Source organism: Leopardus geoffroyi, chromosome B1, assembly GCF_018350155.1.
Source record: "Leopardus geoffroyi isolate Oge1 chromosome B1, O.geoffroyi_Oge1_pat1.0, whole genome shotgun sequence".
Lineage (NCBI taxonomy): Eukaryota > Metazoa > Chordata > Mammalia > Carnivora > Felidae > Leopardus > Leopardus geoffroyi.
In genome coordinates this window covers 143,636,292-143,657,473 of record NC_059327.1, presented here as the reverse complement: position 1 = coordinate 143,657,473, position 21,182 = coordinate 143,636,292, and the positions used below count along the sequence as shown (strand labels likewise).

At 41.5% G+C, this 21,182-nt stretch overlaps 1 pseudogene; it reads right to left on the bottom strand.

Annotated features, from left to right (window-relative positions):
• Positions 1-11,012: 11,012 nt before the first annotated feature.
• Positions 11,013-20,797, bottom strand: LOC123596440 (annotated as a pseudogene).
• Between the last annotated feature and the right edge of the window lie 385 nt (positions 20,798-21,182).

Here is a 21,182-nt window from a genome sequence, read left to right as displayed (position 1 = left end):
AGGCAATGGTTGGGGTCCTCGGCAGATGGTGGGTGTCCTCTCCCTCATTAACTAGAAAAAAGATCGGGTAAACTTCCTTCCTATTTGGATCCCAGAACTTCATGCTCAAATGGAACCCTTCCTCCCCTGTATCCCACTAATACTGGATTTTCTGTTTGCTAGCTCTATTCTTGTGAGCAAACTCTAACACCCACCGCAGCCCTGGGCCACCAATCCCAGTGCACTCTTCCTTCTCATTGTTCATTGAGGTTCCTTTTTGCCTCTTGTCTGGGCCACTAGAGGAGTAACAGACTACGCGGATGGGGAGATGGGCCCAGATTTGATAAATACATCTCGGTGTGGCGAGAGTCTCTGAACAAGGGTTTTCAACTCTGATACCCTCAGTCTGAGGCTCTTGCGCTCAGGCAACATGACTCCATTGTTTCAACTATGTCAGGCGGTTCGTAAGCTGCTTCCCCTTTAAAACTCTGGTCCAAACTGGACAAAAACCTCTTTCTTGGTTCCTCTTAGTACAGCTGACCAGACTAGCATTTAAAAAATGTACTAAACACTAACAGAGAACAAAAAGGACCTAATTACAGAAAATATAAACAGCTTTAAAAAAAACCCAAAAAACGCATGTTCCCCAAATAGCAGTCTGTGATCCCACAGCAATTTCTGTCATATCATAAAGAGCTGACACAGCTTTGTAGCGCCTGGCCTGGCTGTCTTTCTGTTCAGGTCTGTCTTTTTCTCCACCCCATGGCAGCTACAGATAGGGACTATGCCCAAAGCCCCCAAATTCTCATACAAGCTTCCCAAAGCCCCTTGGAACATCCTCCTTATTTCTGATCTATAGGATGTGTCACCTCCACTGCTAATTGGCATTAATAAAAATTTCCTCGTGCTATAGAATCATTTCACTCCACAGGTGAGACTCACCTCTACATATAGGGAGTGGTGACTCCAAGGCAGATACACAGACTAATAGCCCCTAATAATCACTCTCTAGAGGGTCAGGTGGTGTGGGAAGAGATTCCTGCTGCCACTGGTTAGATGAGGAGGCTGGCGCCCTGGAAGGGAGACAATCAGGAATGTTCCCAGTGACCTCTCTATTCCTAAAATCAGAAAAACAGGAACTTGAGACGAACGAGTGCCCTTGTGAATGACTATTTCATAGTCATTCACGACTCCGGAAGAGAAAAAACTTCACAAACTCTTAAGAAAGTTTCCAGGACAACAGACTCTGAGACAGGAGAAGCAAGAAGGGCTCTTCGGGCCCCACATTAAATTTAGAATATGGATATATGCAAAAGAGGTTAATCGTATCATCATTGCGGACTTTTGCGTGCAAAGTGTTAACGTGTTCAATGTCAACATTTAAAGTGCACCACGGTTTTAACAGGTGTGGTAGACAATCTCCAGACCTGACAGTCAACAACTCTTCCTTTCTCTGTAGGCTCCTACTGCTCCTGGAATCAAAGGTGGAGTTTCTTCTTTACCCCTTAAGTGCAGGCTGGTCTTGTGACCTGCCTCACCCAGGAGAATGGAATGGAATGGACAGTGTGCCAATTCCCGGTCTAGGCCCTCAGGGGCCTGGCAGCTCCTTCCTTCACCTTGCAATCCAACTCCCATGGTGGAAGCTCAGACTGGACCACTGGGTGATGAGAGGCCACCCAGAGCAAGACTCTGGAGAGTGAGAGGCCATCAGGGATGTCCCAGCCCATCTAAGCCCCCAGATGAATACAGGCATATGCCACATGGAACAGAGACGACGAGCCATCCCTGCAGACTCTACACAGCAAATGAATGGCTGTGTAGTTTGTGAGGCTGTGATAGATAACCGAAATACCCTTTTTGTTATTTATTAATTATTTTAGTATTCCAGGAGCCTAAAAAAGAATGGAAGTGCCCTAGGTGTTCCTTACTTTGTGATAGGCTTGGCTCCAAGAGGTTTCTAAAGTTCCTGGCTTTCTTACTATTATTTGAAGGTGATCTATAAAATGTACCACCACACCCTCATGATTTGACATTTGTTATTTCTTTTTTTTTTTTTAAGTTTATTTTTGAGAGAGAGAGAGAGAGAGAGAGAGTACAAATGAGGGAGGGGTAGAGAGAGACAGAGGGAGAGAGAGAATCCCAAGCAGGCTCTATGCTGTCAGTGCAGAGTCCAATGCGGGGCTTGAACCCATGAACCATGAGATCATGACCTGAGCCAAAATTAAGAGTGGGACACTTAACTGACTGAGCCACCCAGGTGCCCCGATATTTGTTATTTCTAAACATTTGTGGAGTGCCCTTAACCTGAGCAATGTAGGATTCATAGGGAAAAATTTCTCTTTCCATCCTTCTGATCTCACCAGTCACCCCAAACTTCTAACATTTACAGAATTTCCTTATGACACAAGTTACAGTCCCCTGGACTAGAGCTTTCTTATCATTTATATATCCCACTCCGAGAGTGCCAGAGCAGAAGGGGTCTGTGAAGCTGTCCATGGCCCTGTCTGCTGCCTCTTCAGCCAGGAAACCCTGTGGCTTCCCCATTACCATCTTTGCACCCTAAGTTAAAGGAGTCTTTTCTAGTTTGTGTGGGTTTTATCCTGCTGAGGGTCATGCAGAAGTAAGAATCTTCCTCTTCAAATTATGTTTCTTTTCTTGTTCCTCTAAGGATGCAGAGTTTTTGAAATGTAACAACTGGGAAGGCACAGCCTATTTGCTTTGTTCTCTTCCCCTGCCCAGCCCAAGCCACAGGCCATGGTCTCTTCTGACAGAATGTGTGTGTGTGTGTGTGTGTGTGTGTGTGTGTGTGTGTGTGTGGTGGGGAGCATGGGGTGGGGGCAGAGGAGCACGGAGGAGGAAAGAAATAGTGGGCACAAAATGGTTATTATGTCCATGGTATTATGCACTGCTTGTATGTGTGCAGGCAATGTAGTAGATGCTGGGCCTGCCTTACTTCATTTAACAGGGCATTTAACAGAGCCCTGTAGATACTGGATCTCAATTTTAAAAATGAGGAAACTGGAGTGCCTGGGTGGCTCAGTCAGTTAAGCATCTGACTCTTTTGGTTTCGGCTCAGTCACGATCTCGTGGCTTTGTGGGTTTGAGCCCCACATCAGGCCCTTTGCTGAAGGTGTAGAGCCTGCTTGGGATTCTCTCTCTCTCCCTCTCTCTCTGCCCCTCCTCTACTGGTGCTGTCTCTGCCTCTCAAAATAAATAAACTTTAAAAAAATTTTTTAAATAAAATTAAAAAATAAAAATGAGGAAACTGAAGCACAGAGAGGTTGACAAATTAGTTCAAAGTCACATGGCCAGTAAGAAGAAAAGCTAGTACTGAAACCCAAGTCCTCACACAGGTAAGCTGGGCTCTTGGCCACTTAACTCCTGATTGGGACTTCCAGCCTCAGGTTTTCTGAGAGCAAAAGGAAGGCAGTGAAAATTGGTTTTAAAAAAGGGGGTGGGGGGGCGCCTGGGTGGCTCAGTCGGTTGAGCGTCCGACTTCGCTCAGGTCACGATCTCACGGTCCGTGAGTTCGAGCCCCGCATAGGGCTCTGTGCTGACAGCTCAGAGCCTGGAGCCTGCTTCGGATTCTGTGTCGCCCTCTCTCTCTGGCCCTCCCCCCGTTCATGCTCTGTCTCTCTCTGTCTCAAAAATAAATAAATGTTAAAAAAAAAAATTAAAAAAAAAAAGGGGGGGGGGGTGAGGCACCTGAGTGGCTCAGTCAGTGAAGCGTCTGACTCTTGATTTCAGCTCAGGTTGTGACCTCACGGTACAGAAAGAAAAGAAAAAGAAAGAAAGAAAGAAAGAAAGAAAGAAAGAAAGAAAGAAAGAAAGAAAGAAAGAAAGAAAGAAAGGAAGGAAGAAAGAGGTGCCTGGGTGGTTCAGTCAGTTAAGCATCCGACTTCTGCTCAGGCCATGAACTTGTGTTTTGTGAGCTTGAGCTCCGCATCGGACTCTGTGCTGACAGCTCAGTCTGGAGCCTGTTTCAGATTCTGTGTCTCCCTCTCTCTCTGCCCCTCCCCTGCTTACACTCTGTCTCTCCCTCTCAAAAATAAATAAGCATTAAAAAAATTAAAAAAAAAAAAGCTGTGACAATACCATCATTCTCAGTGACATGGGCAACCAGGAGGGGCAGTGAGGTTGGCATTATCTGTTTGAGAGAGCATATTTCTGCCTGCCTGAACTTGATGTTGGACTAGGATGGCAAGCCAGTAATGAGCTGCAGGTTCCCCTCAGCCTCAAGGTAGCTAAAATATAATTTCCAGTGTATGCCCTGATGTGAAAAGTATTATCTCTTGTCATTTGAGGTAATTTGATGGTACTTTCTAGAAGCAAATGAGGTTTGAGTTGTGTTTAGACAGTTGCTCAACTCAGTGTGGCATATTATAAAATATCAGGGCTATCTGTTGCTGCACATTATGAAATCAGGGCTAAATAAACAACCCAAGAGTTTACAGTTATTATTTTATGATTTACTGCATGGGTAGAAGTTGTTTTAAATGAAAAACTCAAGTTTACTCAGTATCTATCTGGGCCAGGGGTAAGGTGGGAGGATGGGGGGATGTGGGGGGTGGGCAATGGGGCATGAACAGGGTCCTGCCAAGGGCTGCCCTGAGTGGTAGAAAGGAAGAGTTTGGGACTGTGGAAAGGGCTGGGAGTGGGGATTAAGATACTAAATTCTGGAAAGGGTAAAAATAAGACCTGTCCCTCACCTCTAGCCTAGAGCCGCATTCCCTGGACCTCTTTGAAATTATAACCCAGAAGCCTCCTGTGTGAATCCCACATCAAAAAAGATTGCTATTCAGTTAACTTTACAACTACTGGTTTAGAAATATTTCCAGTTCCCTGATAAATAGCAAACACTGTCTTTGGAGCCTCAATGAAAAATGTTTTAGAATATTCATGACTAGTGATTGCTTCCTCTGTACTGCAAGCTATCTTGAGTAGCACTGTTTTCCTGCATTTCTCATTAAGCCAGAGGAGAAAGGATACCAATCATGCTTTTTTTAAAAAAGTTAAACTTAGCCTTACCATATATTCCAGAAATTCCACTCAAATTTACATCCAGAAGGATTGGAAAATAGGTACTCAAATAAATATTTGTACATAAATGTTGATAGCAATGCTATTCACAATAGCTAAAGGGGAAAACAACTTAAATGTCTTGGCCAATGAACAGATAAACAAATGTGTTACATAGACACAGGGGAATATGATTCAGCCACAGGAAGGGACAAAGTACTGATATATGCGACAACATGGAAGAATCTTGAACACAGTACGCCGGGTGAAAGAAGAGACACACAAAAGGTCATATAGCATATGATTCCATTTATGTGAGATGTCCAGAATAAGTAAATTCACAGAAACAGAAAACAGATTGGCAGTTGTCAGGGACAGGGGGAGGAGGAAATAAGGAGTGACTGCTTGGTGGGCACAGGGTTTTCTTTTGGGATGATGAAGTTTTGGAACTAGATATCACACTGTTGTACAACAATGAAATTTTGGAACTAGATACTGATGTCACTGAATTGTGCGCTTTAAAATAGTTAGCTTTATGTTATGTGAATTTCACTTCCGTGAAAAAACACATCTCACATTGGACTTTCATGAGACGATGGGGGAGAATACGGAAGAGATGTATAGATATCAAATACCCCCAAGGGTTGTTTTTTTCTTTCTCATATGCCATTTTATTAGAGTGATAATCACTTTTTGAATAAGATATTTTGCAAATTCAGTGATGGTAAAACAATTCTAGAAAGTGCTAGCTCCTTTCTTCCCCAGGGAGAAGATAAAAGGGATAACCAGTTATAAGTACATTCTCTGTTGTATAAGAAGCAGGACAATCCAAGAATGTGTGTTCACCTGGGGTCAGCAGGGACCCCAGAAGCTCCCTCATTGTCTCAGCAGAGACAGCACCCATGAGAGTGGCAACTTCCTCTCAGCTTTCCTTACCTCCTCATGGGAGACTATCCCACAGGTCCTCAGGATCGCCAGGTACAGGGCAGCTGGCATTCCTAATCAACTCCAATAAAGAGGCAAAACTCTGGGGAGCCTGGCTGGCTCAGTCAGTACAACATGTGACTCTTGATCCTGGGGGTGTGAGTTTGAACCCCACATCAGGTGCAAAGATTACTTAAAAATACAATCTTAAAAGAATGAGAGAGGGGCACCTGGGTGGCTCAGTTGGTTAAGCATCTGACTTCAGCTCAGGTCATGATTTGCGGTTCATGGGTTTGAGCCCCACATCAGGCTCTGTGCTGATAGCTCAGAGCCTGGAGCCTGCTTCAGATTCTGTGTCTCCCTCTCTCTCTGCCCCTCCTCTACTCGCACTCTGTCTCTCTCTCTCAAAAATAAATAAACATTAAAAAATTTTTTTTTTCTTTTAAAGAGAGAGAGAGAGAAGAGACAAAACCTTAAATCCAGAAGGCCTGGCACTGTGCCATATGTTTACTCCTTTACAAACTAGGCCACTTTCTCACACTTGTCCTACAAAAAGGGAGATTTATTCTGGTGGTGAGAGGATTGGGGGTAGAGAAAGAAGGGGTGGTGGGGAGTAGCTTTCTCCTCTAGAACAGAAGCTTCACACTGTCCACCAGCCTTGACCCCGGTGTTGTGAGTTCTCTTTTTCACTAATAAAACCTATTCTTTAACCTATGCTGGGTGATATTGTGGAATTAGTTCCAAACTCTTTAACAATAGGTGACAACCCTGAGGGAACTATCTGGCATACTAATATCTGTGTGTGAAACCTAAAAACGAAACTGCATATTTAAGAATGAAGGTCCTTGGCCATTATCAAAAAAACAAAAACAAAAAATAAAAAACAGAAAAATAACAAGTGTTGGTGAGGTGAGGATGTGGAAAAAAGAGAACACTTGTGCACTATTGGTGGGAATGTAAATTGGTGCAACCACTGTGGAAAACAGTATGGAGGTTCCTCAAAACATAAAAAATAGGGCCACCTGGATGGCTCCGTCGGTTAAGTGTCCAACTTCGGCTCAGGTCATGATCACGCATTTCATGAGTTCGAGATCCACGTCGGGCTCTGTGCTGACACCCTGGAGCACGGAGCACGGAGCCTACTTCAGATTCTGTGTCTCCCTCTACCCTCTATCCCTCCCCTGCTCACGCTCTCTCTGTCTCAAAAATAAACAAACAAATAAACAAAAAAAATTTTTTTAATAAAAAAATAAAAATTAGAACTTATTGCATGATTCCAGGATTCCCATTTCTAAGTATGTATTAAAAGGAATGGAAATTAGGGTCTCAAAGAGATACACGCACCCCTGTGTTCACTGCAGCACTATTCACAATAGCCAAGACATGGAAGCAATCCATCAGTGTCTGGATGGATAAAGAAAATGTGGCATACTCACACAATAAATATTATATTACTCAGCCTTAAAAAAGAAAAATAAAATCCTGACATTTGACACAACATGGATGGACATAGAGGGTATTATGCTAAGTGAAATGTGCTAGTCACAGAAGGACAAATAACTACATGATACCACTTATATGAGGAGTCTAAAACTGTCAGACTCACAAGCAAAGAGTAGAATAGTGGTTACTGGGAGCTGTGGGCAGGGGACAACAGGGAGGTATTAGTCAAAGGCTATAAAGGTGCACTTATGCAAGATGAATAAGTACCAGAGATCTACCTGTAGCATAGTCTTTATAGGTAACAATACTGTATATTTAAAATTTTGCTACAAGGGTAGATCTTATGTTAAGTATTCTTATTTCAGGCACACACACACACACATAAATAATAATAAAGAGGGTGGGAGGAAACTTCTGGAGAGTATGGATATGTTTATGGCACGTAATGCTATAACATAGGTAATGGTGACTGTGGGTATATACTTATCTTCAAACTCATCAAGTGGTTTCCTCCTGTGGCCTTTCAGCGGCTTCCCCATTCCCCCGTTCAGACCTGTGTCCTGCTTCATTTTCCTCCCTGCCATACCATTCACTCTCTTCCTCTAACCTCTTGCTACTCAAAGTAGGGTCCCAGGACAGGCAGCCCCAGAACCATCTGGAAGATGGTTAGACATAGAGAAGCTCAGGCCCTGCTCTGGACCAAATGAACCAGAATTTGCATTTGAACGAACCACCTATCATCCATAAGCATATTAAAGTATGAGAAGCACAGCAGGCTAGACCATAGTCCTTCAAGGTTGGGTCATGACTGTGCTTTTTTGTAGTCTCCCTTCAATGGATCTTCAAACTGGTATTTGCCCTCCCCACTCCACCCCCAGCCCCACACGTTTGCACTTAAAGAACAGTGTTCCTGGCCTCCTCCACATGCCCAGGGTCTCTCTGGACCACTGATGATGGGCATGTCCTGAAACATTCAGGCTTGATCCTTGGATGACTGGCCCCACCCCCAGGGGTGTATAACTCAGTCATGCCCTGTCTTTCCAGGTTCTGATGATGTTGGGGGGATGTAATTAAAAGTGAAATCTTCTGCCAGCCAAGCTCTCTCCACAAAAGGGTAGAGAAAGAAAACAGTTTTATTACTGACTAATCATTAAGCCAGAATGCAACGTGCATCACAGACAGTCAACTAAAGAGGGGAAAGAATCTCACCCTTTTGTATCCCCAGGCAGATATAATGTATTCCACACATGTCCTCGAGATGAACAACAACTAGTCCTCAAGTCAGAGGACTTGACAGCACCATTTGTCATACACAGTACATCCTAAATTCACTTGGTAATTGAGTGGCCATCTGTGTTAGCAGTTGCCCTCATCCAAAGGAAAAATAAGATTTCTTGTATCTTTAGGACAGGCAGTAGTTTTACAGCCTGGAGCCGGGCATCTGCTCCTACCATCCCACAGAAACTGGGAGAGAGGAATGCTATCTTTCTTGATGATTACTTATCAAAGAGATGGCTCCCAGGCCCTTAAGAAAGACATTCCTGGGTTGTAAAGATGGCAAAAGACTTATTAGCTTTGAAAAAGACATATACGTTTCATATATAACATATTATAATATATTATAGAACGCTTTCTAGGGGCGCCTGGGTGGCTCAGTTGGTTAAGCGTCCGACTTCAGCTCAGGTCATGATCTCACGGTCTGTGGGTTCGAGCCCCACACCAGGCTCTGGGCTGATGGCTCAGAGCCTGGAGCCTGCTTCCGATTCTGTGTCTCCTTCTCTCTCTGCCCCTCCCCCATTCATGCTCTGTCTCTCTCTGTCTCAAAAATAAATAAAAATGTTAAAAAAGAAAAAAAAAAAAAAAAAAAAAAAGAACGCTTTCTATTCAGCTGCCTTCATCCAACGTGCTTTCGGTAAGCTCCAGGATAAGGTACAACTAGATTTGAGCTCTAATTCTGTGTGGGCTCTATGAGACCAAGCCATGGGCTTTACTTATTTCTATACCCGAGGAAGTATGTGTGCTGCGGTACAAAGCAGAGGCTCATAAATGCTGATGGGGGATTTTGCGAAAGCTTTCTATTGAGAAGGTTCACATTTGATGACATTTTGAGAGGCAACAGAAGGAGTGGCGAGGGGGAGGGTGGGGAGAGACTGATCGATCGGGGGAAAGAAGTTCTATTTTCAAAACCTCAAATCTGTTCAAGCTCTCTATTTTAGCAACAACTATCACTTTAATAGTCTTAGTTTTCTGTGAACTGACCGTACCTCATATCTTCTCAGAGATCTACCTTCTCTCCCTGTGGTAAAAATTTCTGAAATGCTTATGAAAGGATGGATAAAACGTATGGGGGCCACTCCACCAAAACAGACATTACCTGGGGCGCCTGGGTGGCTCAGTCAGTTAAGTCTGCTTGAGATTCTCTCCTCTCTCTGCCCCTTCCATGCCTCTGTCTCAAAAAATAAACGGGAGAGAGAGAGAGAGAGAGAGAGAGAGAGAGAGAGAGAGAGATTACCTGACAATAGTTTAGGAACCTCTGAAATGGATTTTATTTTCTCAGGTATTGGCAACCTTGACTGTAGGTGGCTAAGTTTGTGGTGTGACAATGCACCAGAGAATTAAAAAGATGAATTTATTCTGGCTATTGCAATGGGGAAAATGCTCACTCATGAAGGGAGAATGAGGAAAAGAAAAAAAAAGGATCTGGGGTTTTGTCAAGGCAGGTAAACAGGAGTCCTGAGGGAGGGTCTTATCTCTGCTGGACAGGGGGTCCTTTGAGGCTATGCAGGAAGGTCAGGAGATACCACAGATGTTTTCTGGGAGCATAGGGCTTAGATGAAGTTCAATATTGTCAGTGGACTCTGAAGCCCATTGGTGTTTGAATCCTGCTTCCCTTATTTAGTAGCTGTGTGATCTTAGGCAAATTATTTAACCCCTGTGTGTCTTATTTCTTCATCTATAAAATGGGAAAAATAGATAGTACTTACCTCATAGAGATATTTCAAGGATTAAACGAGATGAAACATATAAAGTGTCTGCCACTATATGCGTTCCATAAATATCGTTACCGTTCTGAAGTATTCTGTAGAGAACAGAAACTAGGTTTACAAGGAGGGACAAAACTTGCCAGTGCTCTCCTATCAAACTTTACAAAAGGCAAGAAGCCTCCCTCAGATAAGACAAGTTGTTTTTATGCCTCCTTAAAAAGCTGACACACAGAAATGCTTACCATGTACAAAATGAAATAACTCAGAATCTTTCTTTTAAAATGCCCAATTATAAGTTCAATTAAACAGTAGTTAAAATATTTATGTGTGTGTATGTGTAAGTAGTTTCCATTTATGTACAATGGATCATGGAATTTGTTTAAATGAATAGTTTTTAAATGATGCCCCGGCCTTATTTTATTTTAGGGAATGTTAGTCCTTAAAATTGTCTTGTGGCTGATTTAAATAGTAAAGCTAACTTAAGGTAAGTTTCATTTTAAGGGAATAGTTTTTATTTTTACTTACTTTTTATTTATTTAACTTTTAGCAACTCATTTAATAAACAGTTCACTTGTCAATATAAACTTTTAACACTTTCATGGGTTTGGCAGAAAGCAAATTCATGACCTTGAGGTAGTAGTAGGTCTCAAAGCGGTAACTTGAGGCTTGTCGGCAGTCACTCATAACTTCACTGTCATTGAGGGGATAATGGGACAATATGAACATATTCGATTCCTATAGTTCCTGAAATGTCCTGCATATTCTTTAACATTCAGGTGTACTAAACAGGTTTTTTTTTTTTTTTTTTTTGAACGAGTATGTGAAGAAGTGATCACCGTGCCTCATTTTGGATGGCATTTTCTGCTTTATTTTCATTTCCAACACTGATAGGATGTGGTGCTCTTCCTGAAAGAAACTGTTCCATCTGGGAATATAGTCTTCTACTGATGCCCAGTAAAGAGTCTCAAGAGAAACTACCTCTGGTGGTGGAATTGGGTGAATCTGGGTCTGTAGGGGCTTTTCTGCTGCTTCGACGTCCTTTAAGAGACTAAGGTTCCTTTTAAAAGCATTCTCAGGGGTGCCTGGGTGGCTCAGTCCGTTGAGTGACGGGCTCTTGATTTCAGCTCAGGTCATGATCTCACGGGTTTGTGAGTTTGAGCCCCGAGTAGGGCTTTGTGGTGACAGTGCTGAGCTTGCTTGGGATTCTCTCTCTCCCTCACTCTCTCTGCCCCTTCTCTGTGCGCTCTCTCTCTTAAAATAAATATAAATAAATAAATAAATGCAGTCTCAGCTGCTTGCATCTGAGATGTCTTTTCCTTGTTTTCTTCTACAGATTTATTCTCCATATTTTGAAGTAACATTCACCTTTGTGATACTATTTCTTTATGGCGAATTTCTTTTAAAAAAATTTTTTTTTAACGTTTATTTATTTTTGAGACAGAGAGAGACAGAGCGTGAAGGGGGGAGGGGCAGAGAGAGAAGGAGACACAGAATCGGAAGCAGGCTCCAGGCTCTGAGCCATCAGCCCAGAGCCTGACGCGGGGCTCAAACTCACGGACCGCGAGATCGTGACCTGGCTGAAGTCGGATGCTTAACCGACTGCGCCACCCAGGTGCCCCTATGGCGAATTTCTTGAACAAACAAGGAAGTCACCTTTAGTCGAAGCTGCCTTACAAGCTTTCTGAATGAAGAGCCTGGACCAACACAGATAAAGATCAAGTGTAGAGCTTTGAAGGCTCTGAGCCTGAAGTCAAATCATCTGGTTGGGTGCAGAAGCCAAAGGCTGACTGACTGACTGTCGAAGCTGCACTCCAACCTCTTCTGTAAAGGTGCCCACTCCTGTCAGGGAAATAGTTTTAAAAATACAGTTTCAAGCTCTTTATTCTTGATGAACTTTGGGTGGACATTAGGAGGAGGGAAGCCTCTGTCATCCACCAGGGACAGTGGTACGCACTCTCCATATCTTCCTTCCTTCACACTAACCCTGTGAGGTAGGAATTATAGCCCCATTTTATGTTTCAAAAAAAAAAAAAAAAAAGTGGGGAAATCTCCGAGAGACTAAATAACTTGCCCGAGATTATGAAGCTAGTAACTGGGCATGACAGATATGGATTCTCAGTTAAGGGCACAGGAGAGATTGTCAACTAATTGAGAGAAAAGAAAATGGTTTTCATTTTCATATTACCAGCTCGTCACCATCTCCTGCTGTTTACAAAGCTGGCCTGGGAGTCTCCAGAAGCACAGATCACTAAAATTCATTGAGCACTTCTATTTAGAGCCTCCAGTTCAGAAATGCTCTGAATTATAGCCCTAATAATGACCGGGAGCTTAACTACATGTTATGCACTGTTCTAAGCACTTTTCATGTGACAACTTAATCTTCACAAAACCCAGTGAGGTAAGGGCTATTCTCATTTTTACAGATGAGGAGACTGAGGCATAGAGAGGTTAGATCACTTCCCTGAGGTTGGAGAGCTACTAAATAGTACAGCCAGAATTCAAATCTAGGCAGCCTGATACCAACACACGTGCTGTTAACACTCTTCTATAAGCTCAGACACCAAAACCAAGTGGGTTTGAATTTTGTACATATATGAAGCAGTTTGGAGAGATTAAAGAACAGTTTAATTAACTGTCCCAAACCAATAGAAACCTGTCAGACTGGCTTTTCAGGTTTAAGTCACGTTAGAGTTATCACAAGAATTTTAAAGGGAAAATAATGAAGTCAAACAGACATTAAAGGAATAAGCACAATTACCTAGGTTCTTTCGTTTCTGTAGTAATTGAGATGTCTTATGGCCTTGCCCAAATCTGGAACTTTTTCATATATTTATTTCAAGTCATGAGATGAACAAAGATGATGTAAAAACAAGGTTATAAACTTCCATGGCCCGATAGAGTCTACATTTAAAGTAAAAGTTGGCTTGACTTGGTATGAATAACAGCAAAGGTATGTATGACTCAGTTAATCTTAGTCTTTTATTTTATTATTAGTTTTTGAAATTTTAGTCTTTTTGATATCTGACTGTCCCAGTCCTGTTCCATGTATTGTCAGTATCACAGAAAATAAAACTCAACCATTCTTTTTTTTTTTTTAATTTATTTATTTTTTAATTTACATCCAAGTTATTTAGCATATACTGCAACAATGATTTCAGGAGTAGATTCCTTAATGCCTCTTACGTATTTAGCCCATCTCCCCTCCCACAACCCCTCTAACAACCCTCTGTTTGTTCTCCATATTTAAGAGTCTCTTCTGTTTTGTCCCCCTTCCTGTTTTTATATTATTTTTGTTTCCCTTCCCTTATGTTCTTCTGTTTTGTATCTTAAAGTCCTCATATGAGTGAAGCCATATGATATTTGTCTTTCTCTGACTAATTTGGCTTAGCATAATACCCTCTAGCTCCATATCCTTTTTAGTGGGGTCTTTATCTAGTTTTGGAATCAAGGTAATGCTGGCCTCGTAGAATCACTTTGGAAGTTTTCCTTCCATTTCTATTTTTTGGAACAGCTTCAAGAGAATAGGTGTTAACTCTTCTTTAAATGTTTGATAGAATTCCCCTGGAAAGCCATCTGGCCCTGGACTCTTGTGTTTTGGGAGATTTTTGATTACTAATTTGATGTCTTTACTGGTTATGGGTCTGTTCAAATTTTCTATTTCTTCCTGTTTCAGTTTTGGTAGTTTATATGTTTCTAGGAATATGTGCATTTATTCCAGATTGCCATTTTATTGGCATATAATTGTGTGTAATATTCTCTTATTATTGTTTGTATTTCTGCTGTGTTGGTTGTGATCTCTCCTCTTTCATTCTTGATTTTATTTATTTGGGTCCTTTCTTTTTTCTTTTTCGATCAAACTGGCTAGGGGTTTTCAATTTTGTTAATTCTTTCAAAGAACCAGCTTCTGGTTTCATTGATCTGTTCTACTGTTTTGTTTGTTTGTTTGTTTTGTTTTGTTTTTTGTTTCAATAGCATTGATTTCTGCCCTAATCTTTATTATTTCCGGTCTTCTGCTGGTTTTGGGTTTTATTTGCTGTTCTTTGTCCAGCTCTTTAAGGTGTAAAGTTAGGTTGTGTATCTGAGACCTTTCTTCCTTCTTTAGGAAGTCCTGGATTGCTAAATACTTCCCTCTTATGACTGCCTTTGCTGTATCCCAGAGGTTTTGGGCTGTGGTTATCATTTTCATTGGCTTCCATATTTTTAATTCCTCTTTAACTTCTTGGTTAGCCCATTCATTCTTTAGTAGGATGGTCTTTAGTCTCCAACTATTTGTTATCTTTCCAAATTTTTTCTTGTGGTTGATTTCAAGTTTCATAGCATTGTGGTCTGAAAATATTCACAGTATGATCTTGATCTTTTTGTACTTGTTGAGGGCTGCTTTGTGTCCCAGTATGTGATCTATTCTGGAGAACATTCCATGTGCACTGGAGAAGAATGTGTATCCCGCTGCTTTAGGACGAAATGTTCTGAATATATCTGTTAAGTCCATCTGGTCCAGTGTGTCATTCAAAGCCATTGTTTCCTTGTTGATATTCTGTTTAGATGATCTCTCTATTACTGTAAGTGGGGTGTTGAAGTCCTCTACTATTATGGCATTATTATCAATGAATTTCTTTATGTTTGTGATTAATTGATTTAATATTTGGGTGCTCCACATTTGGAGCATAAATGTTCACAATTGTTAGGTCTTCTTGGTGGATAGACCCCTTAATTATGATATAATGCCCTTCTTCATCTCTTGTTACAGTCTTTATTTTAAAGTCTAGATTGTCTGATATAAGTATGGCTACTCCGGCTTTCTTTTGTTGACCATTAGCATGATAGATGGTTCTCCATCCCCTTACTTTCAATCTGAGGGTCTCTTTTGGTCTAAAGCGGGTCTCTTGTAAACAGCATATAGATGTATCTTGTTTTCGTATCCATTCTGTTACCCTATGTCTTTTGATTGGAGCATTGAGTCCACTGACATTTAGAGTGAGTACTGAAAGATATGAATTTATTGTCATTATGTTGCCTATAGAGTTGGAGTTTCTGGTGGTGTTCTCTGGTCCTTTCTAGTCTTTCGTGCTTTTGGTCTTTTTTTTTTTTTTCTTTGTCTTTTCTCCCCTCAGAGAGTCCCCCGTAAAATTTCTTGCAGGGCTGGTTTAGTGCTCACGAACTCCTTTAATTTTTGTTTGTCTGGAAAACTTTTTATCTCTTCTATTTTGAATGACAGCCTGGCTGGATAAAGAATTCTTGGCTGTGTATTTTTCCGATTCAGCACATTGAATATATCCTGCCACTCCTTTCTGGCCTGCCAAGTTTCTGTGGATAGGTCTGCTGCAAACCTGACCTGTCTTCCCTTGTAGGTTAAGGACTTTTTTCCCCTTGCTGCTTTCATGATTCTTTCCTTGTCTGAGCATTTTGTGAATTTGACTATGATATGCCTTGTTTATGGTCAGTTTTTATTGAATCTAATGGGAGTTCTCTGTGCTTCCTGGAAAAAATCCAACCATTCTAAGTACATACCCAGGAGTTTGGGCCCATGGATGAGTTTGCTGTGTGTCCTCCAAGTCCATACAGACTCAACGTGAATTCAACCACAATTTGTAGAGCTCCTTGAAAGGTACCACTCTAAGGAGCTAGGTAGGATGGTAAATGATTTCCTTCTCTCCAATAGCTCAGATTTAATGGTGAAGTCAACCACCTCAACTACTTTCAGTGAATAAAAAATTAATTGTGGGGCACCTGGGTGGCTCAGTCAGTTAAGCGTCAGACTTCAGCTCAGTTCATGATCTCATGGTTTGTGGGTTCGAGCCCTGCATCAGGCTCTGTGCTGACAGCTCAGAGCCTGGAGCCTGCTCTCTCTCTGCAGCGCCCCCCTCACCCCGCTCATGTTCTGTCTCTCAAAAATAAATAAAAACATTAAAAAATTAAAAAAATTAATTGTAAATTGTAATAATAAATGCCACTGAGAGCATGAGAAAAGTCTTCTTTCCCCCCAGCCCAGGGTTGCATTGAACACTGGGCCAAATGAGTCATATCCCCAAGGAATGCCCTGCACTGATTGACAGGAGCTGCATTCTTGTCCAGACCTGAGCCAGTCACATGTGGAATAAGATTATCGTGGTTTATACTAGTCAGGGTCCCTCATTAGAGTTGAGTTCAGTCATTCTCCCAAAATGAGTGGGGAAGGGGTAGGATAATCATTGAAGAAGCATCCGTAATGTCCACTGAAAATGTTAAATGCTTGATGCTTAATAGAAGAAATATTATGAAGAGAGCTCTCTTGGAGGTGAAGGGGGAAGGAAAAATTCCATCTCTGAAAGGTGTGGGATTGGAGTCAGGATTTCAGAGGCAGTAGTGGAGACCCGCTACTAAGAAATTTTTAGCCAAAGTGTACAACATGAACAACATTAAGAAAGAAAGAGTATGAGATGGAAGAGCAGAAAGCAGAAATATCATTGGAGGAGAAGGAGTGAGAAATAAGGGAAATATGCGAACAGGTCAGATATGTGGGGTCTGAATGCCGGCCTGGGGAGTCTGAATGTATTCTGTGTCTAATGGCGTGCTGTAGAAGGTTTTAAGGAAGGTTATGGCATTATTAGGTCTGTGCTTCCCAAGGCTCTAAAGATTCTTCCGCATCAGGGTCGAGGCTGAATGTCTCCAAGTCACGTTGGGTTAGGCTAGTGTTTCCTGGCCTGGCTCGCCTTCAGGGACTAGAGACAGAATTTCCTTTACCTGCCCTCTTTTGTCAGAGTTTGATCTAGCTCAGGGAATCTGTTCCTACCATTCTACATATATGAGTATGGTCTTTCCAAGACAGTCATACACTGCTCTGTGGACTGGCTGAGGGATCCTGCCAGGGCCCTGGCGAATTTGCCCCCTCATCCCACACTTATCTTTAGGACAGCCACATGCAGAAGGCTGGGTTCCTAGCTCAGCTCTGATCACCAAGAATTCAGCAGGTAAAGGCAACTATGTATGAGGTCAGCATGGAGTAGAGCCAATTCAAATGAATTTATTGCACCTGTTGAGGGCCAGATTCCCAAGGAAGTCTAGGAGGGATGTGATTGGAAGGAGAAAAAGAGTGCTTACTCATGTCAGGTTCAAAGAAATAACATTATAATATAAAACACTATAAAATAAAATGATAATTTTGGTCGCAGATGTACCCTAGTGGTAATCAGAGCACATTAAGTATCTACTCAGCCAAATTTAATTTGTTCACTAGGACAAAAATTCTGTGAAATTCTTTATGGAGGCTACATTCTTATCTTGGTTCTCAGGGAAAGTCCCTCATCTGAATAGCTCCAGGACTGACAACACTCTGCTCACGTCAAAAGGAAAAAAAGGGCAACATCTTATTTCCTGGAGTAAACAGAACAAGAATAACTGAAATGGAGGCACATACTTTTGAAAGTATGAGATTTCAAACTTGATAATAACATATATTTTCTATCTTATAACTGAGTATCAAATGCAATCCACCTACAGATAAACCCAGGCAATGTTTTTGAGCCAATATTCCTTGAGTACTTCCTTTGTGCTAGGCACTTGGCTAAATACTGAATTTTTATCTTGTCCAGTATGGTAGCCACCAGCCCCACGTGGCTGAGAAGCATGGAACTGTGGCTAGTCCAAACTGAGATGTGCTTAAATTTCAAAGACTTAGTATGAAAAAAAGAACATAACGTATCTCACTAATATTTTTATGTTGATTGTGTGTTAATAAAGTAATATTTTGATTCATTGGGTTAAATAAGATATATTATTAAAATTAATTGTATCTGTTTCTTTTTAATTTTTAAATATGAGTATTGCAAAATTTTAAATTACATATATGGCTCACATTTGTGGCTTGCATTATATTTCTATTGGACAGCACAGTTTTAGATTATTTCTGTACTGCTCCCATATAACAACCTCATAACGTGGAATATTATAAGGTCTGTTTTCCTGAAGAAGAAACTGCTGAGGTGTAGAGACTTGCCCAGTGTTATTACATAGTGGGGCTATGATTCAAACCCAGGTTGGTCACCCAGCTTAGCCACTATATTATATTGACTCTTTAGCTTGGTTTCTTTGTCAACTTTTTGCCAAGTGACTCAGTGAAGAGCTCTGAGTCATGATGGGATTCCCCCACTAATTGGTGTCATGAGTTTCAGTGATTGTCTTAATCTCCTCATGTCATTAAGACATGAGCTTAATAAGTTTAGTGAGTCAGTAATGCATTATTTTATTTGAATTGCTTCTTTGGCTTCACAAACTAGGGGGGAAAAGTCAGTTCAACTTCCCAAATATTTGTTTAGCATCATTATGTATACATATGAAAAAGCCCAAGTAAACACCATCAAATATGTTAATTGCTGAGAGGGAGTTAATTATGTTTGGACCAGCACCAGACTTAATGAACAAAACATACTTTAACATCTCCATTTGTAAAGAGAAGGGCAATGCTCACTTGAAGCTTATTGAACAACAGACACAATATGGTTTTTAACTGATATTGATTATATCAGGGGCTCTACATAGGGTCATTTTTCAAGTATTCCTACAACCTTTTACAAAAGAATCTTCCAGAACTTGAATGCTTTTGAACCAAGGAAGTCATACCAACTCTAAAAATACAAGCAAGGGAAAGTAAAACCCAATGTCAAGGTTAAATATTTCTTTTTGTTATTGTCATATTTTAATTTAATTACACTGATGAGAATTCAAGTCCCCCCTAACACACTCCAGTGCTCCTTGTTTCTAATTTTTTTTTAGGGCACGTATTGATCATAATCTGAGCCCCACTTGAAAAAGCAGCCCAGCCTTTGAGGCTGTAGTTGACCCTTAAAAGCCACGGACCAGGATTTTTTGGGGACATTAATACGTATAAATGCAACTGACAAGAAAATCAGGAGACCTAGAATCCTCTTCAAGCTGGGCTCACGTAAAATTGCCATGGAATTTCAACAACACCCCTGCTTTATGCGGTGCTTGTCACTAGCTCTGGCTCCTTCCTTCACCATCTTTCCCATGTTCTTGCTCTTATTACCACAAACTAACCTGGCTTTGGAGCAGTTACTGTTTCAACATTTCACAATCTACAGTGTGTTCTTTGAAATTATGTCTCAGTGCCACCTAGTAACTATTTTTCTGGCAACACTTTTTTTTTTTTTTCAACTTCAGGTATAGCACATTGGTTAATCTTACTCTTTAATCCAGGACATTCCATTATCAATTGGGTGTGCAAGGCCCGCTTGTATTCATTCATTCATTCATTCATTCATTCATTCATACGTTCCTTTTCTTCTCCATTCTCCACTTCTATTCCTCTGCCTTCTCCAGAAGCAACCATTCCTAAGTGTTGAAGTATACCCTTCTCTCTGTAGGAGTGCTTGTAAAATATTTTTGTTTTGTATGCATGCATTTTAATTTATATAAATCATACTGTAGTAAAAAAACAAAACAAAACAACTTCACTCTCTTTCTTAACCCAGCATGATATTTTAAAAAGTCTAACCATGTTCCTGAGTATATATCTAGACTGTTGCTTCTAATTGATGCCTAGCTCTTCATCCATTTTATGGATCTGCATCACACAAATGGACACACACATCACCCTCAATTCACCAATACTACTAATAATGCTGCGACAAATATCCTCATACATATCTCCCCTTATGGGTGAAAATTCCTCTGGATTTCTATACCCTGCCAGGGAAATGCTAGGTCATAAGTAACATATGTGTCTGTTAAGGCTCAACCAGGAAAACAGTAGCCACACTAAGCATGTTAAAACTGAGAGATCTTAATGCAAGAACAGATTACAGAGGTGATGGAAGAACTGAGAGCCAAGCAGAGGATATGAGGATAAGAGATTAGTAGCAGGAAAGCCCCTCCCACATCCAAACCACAAGAATTACTCATAACAGGAACCCGAGTCTGATGGAAGTAGGAATTGTACCAGGGCTGCCTGATGGGAGCTGAAAGTGAAGGAAAAAATACAGATACTCCCTAGGAGACAGAGGAGAGGGAAATTACCCTGACTTTCCCCTCCCTGCCTCCCACCCTAGCCCCGATCAGTGCTTTCTGCTAGTTGAGCCCACCCCCAACTGTAGCCTGTAGGTGTCAGGACAGAAGAGGGATAGGTGGGAACAAATCACGGGGCAGACGGTGATAAATACACAGTTTACTTGATTTGGCTAAGTCCATTTAGATTGCTGTCCATAGTTAATGCACTGTCTCCACTCTTACCCGCAGCCTATCTCCACATCTCATCTACTCCTTCATAGCCTATGGCCCACCATTCTCCAAAAGTTAACAGCTGAGATCTCTTCCATCTTCCTTTGAATGTGTCTAGCGTACTAGTCCTCATATCTATCAGCCTGCTGGATCTCAGGGACCCATCCATCCATTGGGCCATAACCTCCTGAGGACAGCCACCTCAGCAGTATTATTTGTAAGCCCTTACCTGGCATTGTCCTCATGCTACTGACCAAGTGATGTTCTTGTTGATTACTGGCGTCATGCTTTACCCCTTATTGTTATTATTCTGGCTTGCAGACAACACGGACGGCAGTTTTCAAAAAGCCACCTGTGACATTGTGGAGGGATGTCTGTTGGGAGATCCTGTGGGTGAGGGAGAGAGATGATACTCAGCCAGCAAGCACAGTTTAAGACCACAATTATTGTCAAAACACTGGGTTTTTTGGTAAATAGCCTCTGCTTTGAACAATCCTGAGTGGCCATGGTACTCTGACTGCCCTAACCACTTCCTTGAAACCGTCCCTCCCACCAAGATCAGTAACTAAAGGGGTATGCCTGGCATGGCCAGGGGGCCCCAGAACCCTGTTGTTGCAATCT